Genomic DNA, 18352 nt, shown 5'->3' with positions numbered 1-18352 from the left:
AGATGTATATTATGGGAGTACATTTCTTTATGGAAACACACAGAGAGAGAGAGAGAGAGAGAGAGAGAGAGAGAGAGAGAGAGAGAGAGAGAGAGAGAGAGAGAGGTATTTTCACTAGTTTAATTCCTGAAAATGAGGACTGGGAATGTATGGTTTTAAACTTCTGTGTAGAAAATTAATATGGCTGTTATATTATAAGGCTCTGTTTAAATATCAAGTCTTTAGATATTTTCAGGTGATTAAAATTATGAAATATTGTTTTTTTTGTTGTTTTTTGTATTTTCATAGAACAAAAGCAAATGAGCATATTGTTTCAGAGAAGGTGCTACCAGTAGAATGCAGAGAAGTGCCACAAACCTCAACAAGTGTTCATGTTTGGACCGCATGTTATACATTGCCTATATTTCCTCCAGTTGTACAGATGGCCCTTGATAGAAAGGACATTGGTTTCAAATCAAAAGACAAATCTGCCCTTCGTGCAGCTCTAATACAGACTCTGTTTGATGACCTCAGCAAATATACGCTGTAAGAACTGAGATTTCGGTGTTTGTTTTAGATACATAGGCAACCAATTTTAGAATAATTACATAACATAAAATAGCATATTCATTTTTAAAATGATTACTATTTTTTTTTTAAATCTATCATAACAGCAATATTTTATTCAAGAGAAAAAGTTTTATTAAATTCATTTTGATAATGCTTTTCAGCATGTTTCTTTTGTAAATTAAAGCAATTGTAAAATGCAACTGTATTTCATGACATTATTTCTCAAATATATATTTTTCTTACAATTCACTTACAATTCATATGCCTATATTATTTTCTAATCTGTATATTTAGGTATCCAGACCACATAATGTACAGTACTGTGCTAAGTACTTTGTGCTGTAAGTACAGATTTCTAAGGGATGACAGCCAAACTGGATATGTGAGTATACATTTGGTAGTTATATTCATAAAAGAAATAGTCGAATAAACATTAATTTGTCAAAATTATGCAGAGTTAAATATATTTTTACTAGTTGATATGTATTTTTTATAGCCAGATAATGGACATAGGTTTAACTTTCTATCATTGTTTCAGGCTACTCTACTTGAAATACTGAGAAATAAATTCAAAAAAGAGAGAAAGACACTTATTTCAGTGGAGACTGTAGAAGACATGAAAAAAAAGTTTGGTGCTGTGGGTCGAGGAAGGAAGCGTGCACCAGAGCAACAGCAACCGCTCATGAAAAAGAGAAGAGAATCTGTAAGCCTAACTCTTGGATCTGCATTGACAGAAATAGATTGAAATAGAATTACATACTTTATATATGTACATACATGCGATTGTGTAGTTTATTAGCTAATTGGCTTTCATGGAGAGTACTTGATCTTTAGCATTTTTCCAGAGTAAAGAAAAGCACAGAGAATACATGCAGTAAATGCCTGATCATAAGTATTGAATTACTTAACGTTATGATACATATTGCAGATGCAAAGTGAGGAGTTCCCAGGAGAAGACGAGCATAGTATTGCCAAACACTTGGACTCCATAAGAAAAGAAATAACGAAATTGAGGCCGAACATTGAAGCCATATGTGACAGCATGAATAGAACTGTACACACTCGGGAAAGAATGATGGAGAAGAAGTCCACTGAAGAAGTCCTTGGTCTGTTTCCATTCCTAAAGCATCCTAAACTGGTAGGTACTAGTTTTTATTCTACTATGGTGATTGATGAGAAATTAATATTTTTAGTTATAAGCATGTATAATCACTTTAATTAGTCCTCCTAGGTGACCTTTCTGCATCAGCAATCCACCTGCTCCAGCTTTTACAAAACTCCACTGCTCCTGGTTTTTCCCATGCAACTTCTTTCTGCTCGCATTCAGTTTAGTTTGATTTTGTTTTATTTATTGATTTTTTTAACTACTACATTATTTGTAAGTATTCAACTCTTTTTTACAGCTGTGTATATCGCCTTGGATAAAGGCATATGATAAATAAATAAATATAATAATAACTTTAGCATCTGTATTTTAGCTGTTGCACGAAGTAGAACTACGTTTTGGAGTAAACTTGGAACGGAACCTAATGAGTGGCCTATCCAGAATGGTAGATGCTATTTTCAGACTTTCTAGTGGGCATCTTCTAACTACTGTGATGTCCTACATTGAAGATGCTTCAGATAAGACACAGGGAAATGGTAATGTATAAGAAATATTTATTGTACATCAAATTGTTTTGACCTATCTCAGAATAGGATCTATAAATAACTATTAAACAGAAAATGATGCAACTTCATTTCATACACTTGGAGCATAATATTTCATGGGGAAGATAGCTGGTATTTAACTCTCACAGGGGCATAAAAACCAATGCGAAAAACCTGCATGAACAGATTTTTAGAAACTTTGTTGATACTGTTCTTAACATTTTTTTGCTCCAATCCACAATAACGTTTGTATCAGTGGTGGTCAGTCCTGGTCCTGGAGAGCTACAGTCGTGTGTGTGTTTTTTTTTAGGTACCTTTAAATCATTTAAACTATTCTTTATCTGTGCAGTTTAGCAAATAATGAATTCATGAATGTAACTGAGAGCACTGGTGGAATGCAAAGCCAAAGATCCTGTACCTCTCAGACCAGGGTTGCTCAACATTCTTCCGTTTGCTTTGTACTTTGTATATGATCTGATACCCTATTTGTAGGACTGAGAATGAATGCTGCATTGTTGCTGTTGCCAGCTTTGTTTCGAGAGAGGGAAAATCTGTTTGTTGTTGACCAAGTAAGTTAATTGAGCTCTACTTTTTAAATGTAGCTTAACTGAATTGATGTTTTCAATGTTAAATACAAAGTCAAATTATCATTTAGAGATATCTCAAAATGAGTTTGAGATATCTCCAAATTAATTCCTGATATCTGTAAACCATTTTGAGATATCTTAAAATATGTTAAGATATCTCTAATTATTTCAAAATATTTTAAGATATATTCAACTGATTTAAGGATATTTTGAAATATTTAAAGATATCTGTTAAATATTTAAAGGTATCTCTTAATTTGGCTTGCCATAAATGTGTACTTAATGAATTATGAGGGAGACTTGTAGGCAATTAACAGGAGTTTAAGACGTTCCTCGCTGTTTTAAGTGAGATCCGACAGTTAAAATGTTTTTAAAGGGAGGAATATTACGAAATCCCTTTAAAGTAGCCGCAGCCCCACCACACGAGCCGCCACTGCTTGTAGGTATGGTGAGATGCTGCTGAAGTACAATTTCACATAATTTATTGTTGAATAAAGTTATTAATTATTATTTTAAAATCTATACAGGTACCACCATCACCTACGCCAACTATCGTTTTCAAGGGAACAACAAGCCCATTGGCAGCAGATGACATCTCTGTTTCTGTTGATGGAATTGAGATACTCAGTGATTATCCAGGAATGGATATCACCCTTGCTGTTGAATGTATTTTTTCTCTTTATTTTTCCTTGGGCATTGAGTATCCTAAAGCTCTAAAAAATTGTCTGACTTTCATGGAAAGGTACTTCATGAAGCTGAGTATCTCTGACAAAGTACCTTTGCCAGTGTTAAAGATGTACAGTCAAATAACTGCACTTTTACTTGGGGAATAATTATATTGATCTGATGGAATGCCATTTTAACATTTAATCTGAAATTAAATGAATTTATTGTGTCAACTATTTAATTTGATTACAAAAACAGAATATTTGATATAAAAATGTAATTGTACATATAAAAAAAGTATTTATTTTAAATGTAAATGGCTGATTAGAAAATTAATTGTTTATAACAAATGTAAATTGTTTTTAATAGAAGTTTTGATCTCAAAAAACTAATAAACATTCAGTCTTAATTTATAGATATCATAAACTCATAATAAGCTCTGATCTAAATACTGTACTGTAGCTCTTCTAATTTGTGCCACCAAAAAATGAATAAGAAAAAAGAAACCCACGTTCATCAGTTTCAATATACATTTTATCTCAGCTTTTTCAAGGTCTATTACATGTTCTTGAAAATGTATTTTGTGTAAGTTTCAGTAAAATCTGTGGGATGCATAGATTTATTTTCCAGTTTGCTGCGAGACCCTTTTTTTCACTGTGTAAATAATATGGTTTAATTATTAAAAACACACAGGTTGAATAAAACGGTGTAAAACTGTATATAACTAAACCTGAAACTACTCTAATGGTTTAACCTGTAAAAACAATAAATTGTTATATAAATGTTTAATAAATAAATTGTTGGCATCCTGAATTGAGTGATTTATCAAAGCACTTACACTTCTGAGGTTGGGGGATTCTAAAGGATGTGAAGAGCTCTTAACGGTATACATTTGTTTTTTCTCAGATGAACCAAACAACCCTCCATAGAATGTTAATTGTAAGGTTCAATAGTGTAACTCTTATGGTTCTATATTAAACCTCAATAGAAGGTTCTTCAGAGGAACCAATATGGTTCTGTATTATACCATTAATATAAGAACCATGGTGGTTCTTTATTAAACCTCTAATGCAGGGTTCTTCCAAAGAACCATTTTAAAAGGTTCCATATAGCACTTCAAAATGGTTCCAAATCTATACCAGTAGATAGAACATTTTAGGGTTCTATATTGTACCCTTTTTTCTAAGAGTGTACTGCATAAAAAAACGAGTGTGTTGTCGTGGCAGTTGGTGATCAAAGAAATAAAACAAAATAAAATCAATAAATAATAATGTCATAGACTTAAAGTCATACCTTTGAAGTCATAATGCATTGCAAGTGTTATTAGGGAATGTTGTGCTGTGTTTTCAAGCGCTTCAATGTGACAGCGGGTGCGTTCACGGAGATCAAGAGCAGCCGGAGATCAAGAGCAGCCGCCGCAGGGGAGGGATACCATCTCTATACCATCTCTCCCCTGGGTGCGTTGTGTTTTGGTGAGCAGGAAAGCAGCGGGCGGGATGGCGAGCTTGTCCTGCTGCTCCAACACAAGCTACCTTAAGAGCCGGTAGGATGCGGTCAATGGGTGAAGTTCGTCAGGAGTACTGCATAAAAAAAAACGAGTGTGTTGTCGTGGCAGTTGGTGATCAAAGAAATAAAACAAAATAAAATCAATAAATAATAATGTCATAGACTTAAAGTCATACCTTTGAAGTCATAATGCTTGCAAGTGTTATTAGGGAATGTTGTGCTGTGTTTTCAAGCGCTTCAATGTGACAGCGGGTGCGTTCACGGAGATCAAGAGCAGCCGGAGATCAAGAGCAGCCGCCGCAGGGGAGGGATACCATGGTAAATAGGTTACCTATTTACCATGGTATCTCTCCCCTGGGTGCGTTGTGTTTTGGTGAGCAGGAAAGCAGCGGGCGGGATGGCGAGCTTGTCCTGCTGCTCCAACACAAGCTACCTTAAGAGCCGGTACGATGCGGGCAATGGGTGAAGTTCGTCAGGAGTACTGCATAAAAAAAAAACGAGTGTGTTGTCGTGGCAGTTGGTGATCAAAGAAATAAAATAAAATAAAATCAATAAATAATAATGTCATAGACTTAAAGTCATACCTTTGAAGTCATAATGCATTGCAAGTGTTATTAGGGAATGTTGTGCTGTGTTTTCAAGCGCTTCAATGTGACAGCGGGTGCGTTCACGGAGATCAAGAGCAGCCGCCGCAGGGGAGGGATACCATGGTAAATAGGTTACCTATTTACCATGGTATCTCTCCCCTGGGTGCGTTGTGTTTTGGTGAGCAGGAAAGCAGCGGGCGGGATGGCGAGCTTGTCCTGCTGCTCCAACACAAGCTACCTTAAGAGCCGGTACGATGCGGGCAATGGGTGAAGTTCGTCAGGAGTACTGCATAAAAAAAAAACGAGTGTGTTGTCGTGGCAGTTGGTGATCAAAGAAATAAAACAAAATAAAATCAATAAATAATAATGTCATAGACTTAAAGTCATACCTTTGAAGTCATAATGCATTGCAAGTGTTATTAGGGAATGTTGTGCTGTGTTTTCAAGCGCTTCAATGTGACAGCGGGTGCGTTCACGGAGATCAAGAGCAGCCGGAGATCAAGAGCAGCCGCCGCAGGGGAGGGATACCATCTCTATACCATCTCTCCCCTGGGTGCGTTGTGTTTTGGTGAGCAGGAAAGCAGCGGGCGGGATGGCGAGCTTGTCCTGCTGCTCCAACACAAGCTACCTTAAGAGCCGGTAGGATGCGGTCAATGGGTGAAGTTCGTCAGGAGTACTGCATAAAAAAAAAACGAGTGTGTTGTCGTGGCAGTTGGTGATCAAAGAAATAAAACAAAATAAAATCAATAAATAATAATGTCATAGACTTAAAGTCATACCTTTGAAGTCATAATGCTTGCAAGTGTTATTAGGGAATGTTGTGCTGTGTTTTCAAGCGCTTCAATGTGACAGCGGGTGCGTTCACGGAGATCAAGAGCAGCCGGAGATCAAGAGCAGCCGCCGCAGGGGAGGGATACCATGGTAAATAGGTTACCTATTTACCATGGTATCTCTCCCCTGGGTGCGTTGTGTTTTGGTGAGCAGGAAAGCAGCGGGCGGGATGGCGAGCTTGTCCTGCTGCTCCAACACAAGCTACCTTAAGAGCCGGTAGGATGCGGTCAATGGGTGACGTTCGTCAGGAGTACTGCATAAAAAAAAAACGAGTGTGTTGTCGTGGCAGTTGGTGATCAAAGAAATAAAACAAAATAAAATCAATAAATAATAATGTCATAGACTTAAAGTCATACCTTTGAAGTCATAATGCATTGCAAGTGTTATTAGGGAATGTTGTGCTGTGTTTTCAAGCGCTTCAATGTGACAGCGGGTGCGTTCACGGAGATCAAGAGCAGCCGGAGATCAAGAGCAGCCGCCGCAGGGGAGGGATACCATGGTAAATAGGTTACCTATTTACCATGGTATCTCTCCCCTGGGTGCGTTGTGTTTTGGTGAGCAGGAAAGCAGCGGGCGGGATGGCGAGCTTGTCCTGCTGCTCCAACACAAGCTACCTTAAGAGCCGGTACGATGCGGGCAATGGGTGAAGTTCGTCAGGAGTACTGCATAAAAAAAAAAACGAGTGTGTTGTCGTGGCAGTTGGTGATCAAAGAAATAAAACAAAATAAAATCAATAAATAATAATGTCATAGACTTAAAGTCATACCTTTGAAGTCATAATGCATTGCAAGTGTTATTAGGGAATGTTGTGCTGTGTTTTCAAGCGCTTCAATGTGACAGCGGGTGCGTTCACGGAGATCAAGAGCAGCCGCCGCAGGGGAGGGATACCATGGTAAATAGTTTACCTATTTACCATGGTATCTCTCCCCTGGGTGCGTTGTGTTTTGGTGAGCAGGAAAGCAGCGGGCGGGATGGCGAGCTTGTCCTGCTGCTCCAACACAAGCTACCTTAAGAGCCGGTACGATGCGGGCAATGGGTGAAGTTCGTCAGGAGTACTGCATAAAAAAAAAACGAGTGTGTTGTCGTGGCAGTTGGTGATCAAAGAAATAAAACAAAATAAAATCAATAAATAATAATGTCATAGACTTAAAGTCATACCTTTGAAGTCATAATGCATTGCAAGTGTTATTAGGGAATGTTGTGCTGTGTTTTCAAGCGCTTCAATGTGACAGCGGGTGCGTTCACGGAGATCAAGAGCAGCCGCCGCAGGGGAGGGATACCATGGTAAATAGGTTACCTATTTACCATGGTATCTCTCCCCTGGGTGCGTTGTGTTTTGGTGAGCAGGAAAGCAGCGGGCGGGATGGCGAGCTTGTCCTGCTGCTCCAACACAAGCTACCTTAAGAGCCGGTACGATGCGGGCAATGGGTGAAGTTCGTCAGGAGTACTGCATAAAAAAAAACGAGTGTGTTGTCGTGGCAGTTGGTGATCAAAGAAATAAAACAAAATAAAATCAATAAATAATAATGTCATAGACTTAAAGTCATACCTTTGAAGTCATAATGCATTGCAAGTGTTATTAGGGAATGTTGTGCTGTGTTTTCAAGCGCTTCAATGTGACAGCGGGTGCGTTCACGGAGATCAAGAGCAGCCGGAGATCAAGAGCAGCCGCCGCAGGGGAGGGATACCATCTCTATACCATCTCTCCCCTGGGTGCGTTGTGTTTTGGTGAGCAGGAAAGCAGCGGGCGGGATGGCGAGCTTGTCCTGCTGCTCCAACACAAGCTACCTTAAGAGCCGGTAGGATGCGGTCAATGGGTGAAGTTCGTCAGGAGTACTGCATAAAAAAAAACGAGTGTGTTGTCGTGGCAGTTGGTGATCAAAGAAATAAAACAAAATAAAATCAATAAATAATAATGTCATAGACTTAAAGTCATACCTTTGAAGTCATAATGCTTGCAAGTGTTATTAGGGAATGTTGTGCTGTGTTTTCAAGCGCTTCAATGTGACAGCGGGTGCGTTCACGGAGATCAAGAGCAGCCGGAGATCAAGAGCAGCCGCCGCAGGGGAGGGATACCATGGTAAATAGGTTACCTATTTACCATGGTATCTCTCCCCTGGGTGCGTTGTGTTTTGGTGAGCAGGAAAGCAGCGGGCGGGATGGCGAGCTTGTCCTGCTGCTCCAACACAAGCTACCTTAAGAGCCGGTACGATGCGGGCAATGGGTGAAGTTCGTCAGGAGTACTGCATAAAAAAAAAACGAGTGTGTTGTCGTGGCAGTTGGTGATCAAAGAAATAAAACAAAATAAAATCAATAAATAATAATGTCATAGACTTAAAGTCATACCTTTGAAGTCATAATGCATTGCAAGTGTTATTAGGGAATGTTGTGCTGTGTTTTCAAGCGCTTCAATGTGACAGCGGGTGCGTTCACGGAGATCAAGAGCAGCCGCCGCAGGGGAGGGATACCATGGTAAATAGGTTACCTATTTACCATGGTATCTCTCCCCTGGGTGCGTTGTGTTTTGGTGAGCAGGAAAGCAGCGGGCGGGATGGCGAGCTTGTCCTGCTGCTCCAACACAAGCTACCTTAAGAGCCGGTACGATGCGGGCAATGGGTGAAGTTCGTCAGGAGTACTGCATAAAAAAAAAACGAGTGTGTTGTCGTGGCAGTTGGTGATCAAAGAAATAAAACAAAATAAAATCAATAAATAATAATGTCATAGACTTAAAGTCATACCTTTGAAGTCATAATGCATTGCAAGTGTTATTAGGGAATGTTGTGCTGTGTTTTCAAGCGCTTCAATGTGACAGCGGGTGCGTTCACGGAGATCAAGAGCAGCCGCCGCAGGGGAGGGATACCATGGTAAATAGGTTACCTATTTACCATGGTATCTCTCCCCTGGGTGCGTTGTGTTTTGGTGAGCAGGAAAGCAGCGGGCGGGATGGCGAGCTTGTCCTGCTGCTCCAACACAAGCTACCTTAAGAGCCGGTACGATGCGGGCAATGGGTGAAGTTCGTCAGGAGTACTGCATAAAAAAAAAACGAGTGTGTTGTCGTGGCAGTTGGTGATCAAAGAAATAAAACAAAATAAAATCAATAAATAATAATGTCATAGACTTAAAGTCATACCTTTGAAGTCATAATGCATTGCAAGTGTTATTAGGGAATGTTGTGCTGTGTTTTCAAGCGCTTCAATGTGACAGCGGGTGCGTTCACGGAGATCAAGAGCAGCCGCCGCAGGGGAGGGATACCATGGTAAATAGGTTACCTATTTACCATGGTATCTCTCCCCTGGGTGCGTTGTGTTTTGGTGAGCAGGAAAGCAGCGGGCGGGATGGCGAGCTTGTCCTGCTGCTCCAACACAAGCTACCTTAAGAGCCGGTACGATGCGGGCAATGGGTGAAGTTCGTCAGGAGTACTGCATAAAAAAAAACGAGTGTGTTGTCGTGGCAGTTGGTGATCAAAGAAATAAAACAAAATAAAATCAATAAATAATAATGTCATAGACTTAAAGTCATACCTTTGAAGTCATAATGCATTGCAAGTGTTATTAGGGAATGTTGTGCTGTGTTTTCAAGCGCTTCAATGTGACAGCGGGTGCGTTCACGGAGATCAAGAGCAGCCGCCGCAGGGGAGGGATACCATGGTAAATAGGTTACCTATTTACCATGGTATCTCTCCCCTGGGTGCGTTGTGTTTTGGTGAGCAGGAAAGCAGCGGGCGGGATGGCGAGCTTGTCCTGCTGCTCCAACACAAGCTACCTTAAGAGCCGGTACGATGCGGGCAATGGGTGAAGTTCGTCAGGAGTACTGCATAAAAAAAAAACGAGTGTGTTGTCGTGGCAGTTGGTGATCAAAGAAATAAAACAAAATAAAATCAATAAATAATAATGTCATAGACTTAAAGTCATACCTTTGAAGTCATAATGCATTGCAAGTGTTATTAGGGAATGTTGTGCTGTGTTTTCAAGCGCTTCAATGTGACAGCGGGTGCGTTCACGGAGATCAAGAGCAGCCGGAGATCAAGAGCAGCCGCCGCAGGGGAGGGATACCATGGTAAATAGGTTACCTATTTACCATGGTATCTCTCCCCTGGGTGCGTTGTGTTTTGGTGAGCAGGAAAGCAGCGGGCGGGATGGCGAGCTTGTCCTGCTGCTCCAACACAAGCTACCTTAAGAGCCGGTACGATGCGGTCAATGGGTGAAGTTCGTCAGGAGTACTGCATAAAAAAAAAACGAGTGTGTTGTCGTGGCAGTTGGTGAGCAAAGAAATAAAACAAAATAAAATCAATAAATAATAATGTCATAGACTTAAAGTCATACCTTTGAAGTCATAATGCATTGCAAGTGTTATTAGGGAATGTTGTGCTGTGTTTTCAAGCGCTTCAATGTGACAGCGGGTGCGTTCACGGAGATCAAGAGCAGCCGGAGATCAAGAGCAGCCGCCGCAGGGGAGGGATACCATGGTAAATAGGTTACCTATTTACCATGGTATCTCTCCCCTGGGTGCGTTGTGTTTTGGTGAGCAGGAAAGCAGCGGGCGGGATGGCGAGCTTGTCCTGCTGCTCCAACACAAGCTACCTTAAGAGCCGGTACGATGCGGTCAATGGGTGAAGTTCGTCAGGAGTACTGCATAAAAAAAAAACGAGTGTGTTGTCGTGGCAGTTGGTGAGCAAAGAAATAAAACAAAATAAAATCAATAAATAATAATGTCATAGACTTAAAGTCATACCTTTGAAGTCATAATGCATTGCAAGTGTTATTAGGGAATGCTGTGCTGTGTTTTCAAGCGCTTCAATGTGACAGCGGGTGCGTTCACGGAGATCAAGAGCAGCCGAGATCAAGAGCAGCCGCCGCAGGGGAGGGATACCATGGTAAATAGGTTACCTATTTACCATGGTATCTCTCCCCTGGGTGCGTTGTGTTTTGGTGAGCAGGAAAGCAGCGGGCGGGATGGCGAGCTTGTCCTGCTGCTCCAACACAACGCTAGCTACCATATACACCTAGATACGAATGCATAGTAGTATACTGGCCAAGGGCGTTGGTTTTGCCCAGAGCCGTAACTAAGCTTTTAGCTACCGGGGCATGCAAATATATATATATATATATATATATATATATATATATATATATATATATATATATATATATATATATATATATATTAATTATTGTTATTTTTTTTCTTTTTTCTTTTTTTTTTGGATGTTAGGAGTTAGGATGGTATTTACTCGCGCATAGGTTTGAATGTTATTTCCGAATCTCTCCTTTAACATGTCTGAAGGGGACACTGTATTACTTAAAACGTGAATTAACGTCTTAAATCGTGTTAAAAGTTAGCAGTTACCTTGGGATTGCACACCAGGTTCAGACGCAATGATTGGACTTATGTATCCGCAGGCGACCTGAGACTCACCGTTTCAACGGTGTCAGGAGTGCTCAACAGAAAAGAATGCATAGAGAAAAATATTGTATACTGGCCAAGGGCGTTGGTTTTGCCCAGAGCCGTAACTAAGCTTTTAGCTACCGGGGTATGCAAATATATATATATATATATATATATATATATATATATATATATATATATATATATATATATATATATATATATAAATATATATATATATATATATATATATATTGCATGCACCTCCGGAATGAAGCAACCGGAGGTGGATGGAAAGACTCCATATCGTAGCTAGCGGGGCATGCAAGACTCCATATCGGAGCTACCGGGGCATGCAATTATATATATATATATATATATATATATATATATATATATATATATATATATATATATATATATATATATATATATATATATATATATATTTTTTATTGTTATTTTTTTTCTTTTTTCTTTTTTTTTGGATGTTAGGAGTTAGGATGGTATTTACTCGCGCATAGGTTTGAATGTTATTTCCGAATCTCTCCTTTAACATGTTTGAAGGGGACACTGTATTACTTAAAACGTGGATTAACGTCTTAAATCGTGTTAAAAGTGAGCAGTTACCTTGGAATTACACACCAGGTTCAGACGCAATGATTGGACTTATGTATCCGCAGGCGACCTGAGACTCACCGTTTCAACGGTGTCAGGAGTGCTCAACAGAAAAGAATGCATAGTGAAAAATATTGTATACTGGCCAAGGGCGTTGGTTTTGCCCAGAGACGTATATATATATACCTGAGACTCATATATATATATATATATATATATATATATATATATATATATATATATATATATATATATATATATATATATATATTGTATGCACCTCCGGAATGAAGCAACCGGAGGTTGATGGAAAGACTCCATATCGTAGCTAGCGGGGCATGGAAGACTCCATATCGGAGCTACCGGGGCATGCAATTATATATATATATATATATATATATATATATATATATATATATATATATATATATATATATATATATATATTAATTATTGATATTTTTTTCTTTTTTCTTTTTTTTTTGGATGTTAGGAGTTAGGAAGGTATTTAATCGCGCATAGGTTTGAATGTTATTTCCCAATCTCTCCTTTAACATGTCTGAAGGGGACACTGTATTACTTAAAACGTGAATTAACGTATTAAAACGTGTTAACTGTGAGCAGTTACCTTGGGATTACACACCAGGTTCAGCCGCATTGATTGGACTAATGTATTCGCAGGCGACCTAAGACTCACCGTTTCAACGGTGTCAGTAGTGCTCAACAGAAAATAATGCATACAGAAAAATATTGTATACTTGCCATGGGCTTCCTTCAGACACTAAACAGTGGCCTACATTTTTATGTTTGTCTGAAAAAAACAACTACAATTGGTATTTTTAATAATCATTAACATGTTCATTATTTCAATATACAAACATGCAGTATTTTGCAATTATTTGAATCCAATCTTCTCCACTGCAGTTAAACTATGGTTGTTTTTCCTATGCACTTGACAGTGGTGGTGGGTGTTTTTGCCAAAAACTGCTTTAAGTGTGTGATGCAGTGTTGTAAGATTTATTGACATTATGTTGATAATCAGAACAACAGGGTTCGACTAACCTCGACTAGGTCAGGGTTAACACAGTTGAGCTCAGATGAAACAGCCCATTTGCAATGTACAGTACTTGGTGGCTATTGGTCATTCAGCAGTGTGATGCAAATACCTGCAGTTACCACAAAGCGCTGACCTGAGCACACTTGCTCATTTGCTATTCTAGTTTTCTCCCTGGGATGCTCGTACTTAAATATTTAATATAAATGGACTTTAGTTGGTATATAGGGGGCTGGTGTCTATAGAGTTAACACAAACTGTTTTACAATTTCTGAAAATGAAATTAAGAAGTTGTGAGCGATGGGGATATAAATAGGCCCAATTAATCCCACACCTGCCGCACACCTTCTGTGAATGATGCAATTGTCAGCAAATGATTTACTGACCATCCCAATATAATTTAGGAGCAAAAGAAACATCTGTAATTGGCGTAATTACAGGGATTAATTATAGCATTGTTTCTTTACCGAATATCTCAATCGTCCTGCCTGGGGACAGACGTGAAGTTATGTATATATACATTTAGTGTGCCCAATTATTTTACCCCCGATTTTCTCCCCAATTTGGAATGTCCAATTATTTTTTCTCCTCATCGCAGCAATTCCTTACACAGCTCAGGAGATCCAAAGGTTCAGTGGGCGTCCTCCGATCCCACAACCAAACTATTATCCTCTTTTACACCCAGGAACTCGAGAGCGGATGTCAGCGAGCTACTGACCTCTGGAGGACAAAGGCCAGCCCTGCAGGTGTCCGCTTTTGAGCTCACAGGGCGCCTGGCCAGCAGGGTTCACTGTAGCGCAATGAGGAGAAACAGTCCCTTTTGTTTTTGCTTCCCTAACCCACGGGAGTGCCAGAGCCAATGTTACGCTCCCTTTGGAATTCACAGCGAAGACCGACAACTTTGCACAGCCAGGACGCGAACCTGTGCTGTATGACCACACAACCACGCTTTTACCAGGTGAGCCACTCCAGGACCCCCTGATAGTGTTTTTGAGGTTAAGATTCATTTAAAAGTTATAACTAGCTCTTTATTTTATATATATATATATATATATATATATATATATATATATATATATATATATATATATATATATATATATAGCACCAGGATGACTGAACAAAAGGAAAAGTGAAACGAAGAAACTGTAAAAAATGACGACTGGACACCAACCACTAAAAGCTGGTAATTTTAAACTTTAAAGAGATAGTTTATACCCTCTAAGCGGGCAATTTCTAATCTCTTTATTCATACCACTGTCTGGTGCTCCAAGGGAGACTACAGTTGGATTTTTATACCAGCTCTGTTATCCCCAGCTGGGGATGAAATCCATTGCGAAGGGGATGAAGTGGAGGTGGCTGTACACACACACACACAATTTGTTACAAACTGTTTATCCAATTGACAGGAAACTTAGCATCAACATTATAGAGTATACATTAATGATAATATACAAGATTGTGAATGTCACACAGTTTTACATACATCTGGATAATCCCTCATCAGACTGTGATTAAACATTTCATTGCTAATTCTTATTCTATCCTGTACATACTGTTGATATGTCATGTTCATCGTTTAGAGTTTACGTGGCAGGAGATGTATATGTATACATAAGCATAGGCAAATTGTAAGCATGGCAAATTCTTTGTTGAGATTTAGTAATGTCTTTCTCAAAGAGACCCAAGTGTAAATGTTTGTCGTAATCACCATGGATAATAGCATTTACATAATGTCCCGTGACAAGAAATTACATCTAAAATACAAATGTATTTTTTTCAGATTTGTAAAAAAAGACCTGCTTCTCCTGGTGTTGTATCCTTGCTGGACGGAGATGGTGAAGATGCTGGAGGCGGCCAAGCCAGCACAGTATGGGGTAGATTTGACAAGGGACAAGAAAAGGTAATTAGAATTACAACGTGATGTTTAGGAACCCGCATTAGAGAGACAGATAGATTCAAATTATTATTTTTCTCTGTCCCCTTACATTTGTATGCTGTTTGAAATCATATTTTTGTAATAATCTGTTTTCAGGATATGCCATAGACCTAGGTTAGATGAGCCAAAATGTCTTTATATCAGTAGTAACTGTGTATAGCCAGGTATACAATCGGAAACTTAATTCACTTTTGAGTTATTGTCTATGTTTGGTACACAGCTTATCTTCCTGATTTTATTTTTATTTTTTTTTAACTTAGGTTCCATTACCAGTGCTGTCCCATAAAAATGAACCATTTTCCTGCCACATTGTTTCACCCTCTGGACATATCAATGATTCAGATCTTTTACACATATCCATCTTATATGGATGTTTTGTGTTTTGTTTATAAAAAATGTGTAAATGTGTAAAGGACTAGGGGTTGTGGTGTTTGTCTGAAGTAAGAGAGTGGTGGTGTAACATCAAATCATTTGCAGCACGAATAAGTCACAGTCACTGGCCATGTCATGCACACTTATTTCTAACTCATTGGTTGATCGAAAATAAGTTTAACATGCAATGGAGTAGTTCATTGGTTTTATACGCTCCCTTTAAAGATGTAATAAACAATCTCATCCAGTGGGATCTCTTTTCAGAGTGTGCAGTAGCAGAAGGGGATTGTGGGAATGTGTGGAGCTAAGGAAGGTAGAAGGAGATGCGCAGTAGAAACCCTGGGATATGTTTACACAATGAACTAATTTGTGGATGAATATCGTTGGTGTTAATTAAAGTTAATAAGACAAAATATTTTAGTGTAAAATTATACTTGATGGTGGGGTACTGCCTTTTTTAATTTTTATAGAGATGTCATTTTTTAAATCTTATTGCTATCTTACCAGAAGGCCACCTCCCCTCCAGACATTCCGATCAGAGAAAAGAGACAATTCGAAGCCAACCCAAAGAGACGTCCAAGACCTTGTCTGGGCTGCCTATCTGTAATATCAGCTAAAAAGGAGGCTACTGTAACAGTAAGTTATCTTTCCTGTAGCCATTCCCTAGACTGCAGTGTTATGTGGCACTTCATTACCAAATCAATCAGAAAACATGTCACCTTCAGTTAGTCCATTTTTTTAATTTGTTTTTTAAAAATCAATTAAAAGATATTTAAACTTGTCAGTTTTTGTTTACATTGCATTATTTTGGAACTCTTAATACAATTATTGATAATAGAAACAACTTTGCAAATGCCATTACTGTTTTTCAGATTCCTAGGATGAAACCGTTGGCCATAGCAACAGGAAAAACTGATTTAGCACACTTTGAAAAACAATATTGAAAATATTAAAACAATCAGCTCTATCACAATGACCTCAGTGAAACCCAGCGTGGTTGCGGGATGATACAAAATCCATTGTAATGAACAATAAGTGAAATGCCGGGGGTCCCGAGTGGCGCATCCAGTAAAGGCACTCCACGTGCAGTGCAGGATGTGCCCTATAGTCTGGACATCGCGAGTTCGAGTCCAGGCTATTCCTTTGCCGACCGAGGATGGGAGCTCCCAGGGGGCGGCGCTCAATTGGCCCACGCTTCGGAGGACAGCGTGTGTTTGTCTTCGCCCTCCAGAGTCAGCCCTGGGGTGGTAGCGGTGAGCTGAGCATAATAAAATAATTGGCCATTCCAAATTGGGGAGAAAATAATAAAAAATAATTGGCAACGACTAAATTTATAAAAAAAAAAAAAAAAAGTGAAATGCTTCAGTTTTTACAAGCTTGATTAATATGCCCCTATTTACCAGATAGAGGGGTCTACTATTCAATGGTTCTATAGAATGTTGACACACGCTGATGAAAAAATAGCACCATCTAGATTTCTTCCTTATCAAGCAACTAAATCAGACACCATATATCTTGTGATCGTAGCAGATTTTGCCCATTTTGAGGATAAGTGATACCAAACATTAAACAAACTACATGGGAAGTTTTATTAAAAGGATTCTCACCTTTCCCCAGCATACAGCTGATCCTGTCCTAATGTGAAGGTGGATCCAACAAGTGACGTCGTGATCCTGCCAGTCGAAGTGCAGAAAAATCACAGTCAAATGCATGTTGGCCTGATAACCAAATATTGTTCTTTTTATTTATTTATTTTTTTTATCCTGCGCTATTAAATCATGTATCTGTGTCAGGATAGCATATACAGCATGCTCATGCCTAAGTAAACAAACATTTTAAGAACATAAAAAAGTTTACAAACGAGAGGAGGCCATTCGGCCCATCTTGCTCTTTTGGTTGTTAGTAGCTTATTGATCCCAGAATCTCATCAAGCAGCTTCTTGAAGGATCCCAGGGTGTCGGCTTCAACAACATTACTGGGGAGCGGGTTCCAGACCCTCACAATTCTCTGTGTAGAAAAGTGCCTCCTATTTTCTGTTCTGAATGCCCCTTTATCTAATCTCCATTTGTGACTCCTGGTCCTTGTCGAAAAAGTCCCCTGGGTCGACATTGTCAATACCTTTTAGCATTTTGAATGCTTGAATCAGATCACCGCGTAGTCTTCTTTGTTCGAGACTGAATAGATTCAATTCTTTTAGCCTGTCTGCATACGACATGCCTTTTAAACCCGGGATAATTCTGGTCGCTCTTCTTTGCACTCTTTCTTGAGCAGCAATATCCTTTTTGTAACGAGGTGACCAGAACTGAACACAATATTCTAGATGAGGTCTTACTAATGCATTGTAAAGTTTTAACATTACTTCCCTTGATTTAAATTCAACACTTATCACAATATATCCGAGCATCTTGTTGGCCTTTTTTTATAGCTTCCCCACATTGTCTAGATGAAGACATTTTAATAAAGAACAAAAATAAAAATCACTTTGTTCTTGAGTTTATTTTGGTATCTTTTGAAATTGGTATTCTTCTTGTGTGTGTTTGTGTATATGCATGTGTGTGAAGGATGTGGGTTGGTGGGAGGGTGTTCATTTTAATGGATTTATGTCTTT

At 39.0% G+C, this 18352-nt stretch overlaps 1 long non-coding RNA gene across 1 annotated transcript; it reads left to right on the top strand.

Moving 5' to 3' along the window:
- The first annotated feature begins 15227 nt into the window (after positions 1 to 15227).
- LOC131732848 (uncharacterized) lies at positions 15228 to 17473 on the top strand. Its single transcript, XR_009325850.1, has 3 exons — positions 15228 to 15336; positions 16252 to 16380; positions 17362 to 17473. It is a non-coding gene; the product is annotated as an uncharacterized LOC131732848 (long non-coding RNA).
- The last annotated feature ends 879 nt before the right edge of the window (positions 17474 to 18352 follow it).

The sequence above is a fragment of the Acipenser ruthenus genome, chromosome 3 (assembly GCF_902713425.1).
Source record: "Acipenser ruthenus chromosome 3, fAciRut3.2 maternal haplotype, whole genome shotgun sequence".
Classification (NCBI taxonomy): domain Eukaryota; kingdom Metazoa; phylum Chordata; class Actinopteri; order Acipenseriformes; family Acipenseridae; genus Acipenser; species Acipenser ruthenus.
This window is presented reverse-complemented; position numbering and strand designations above follow the sequence as displayed.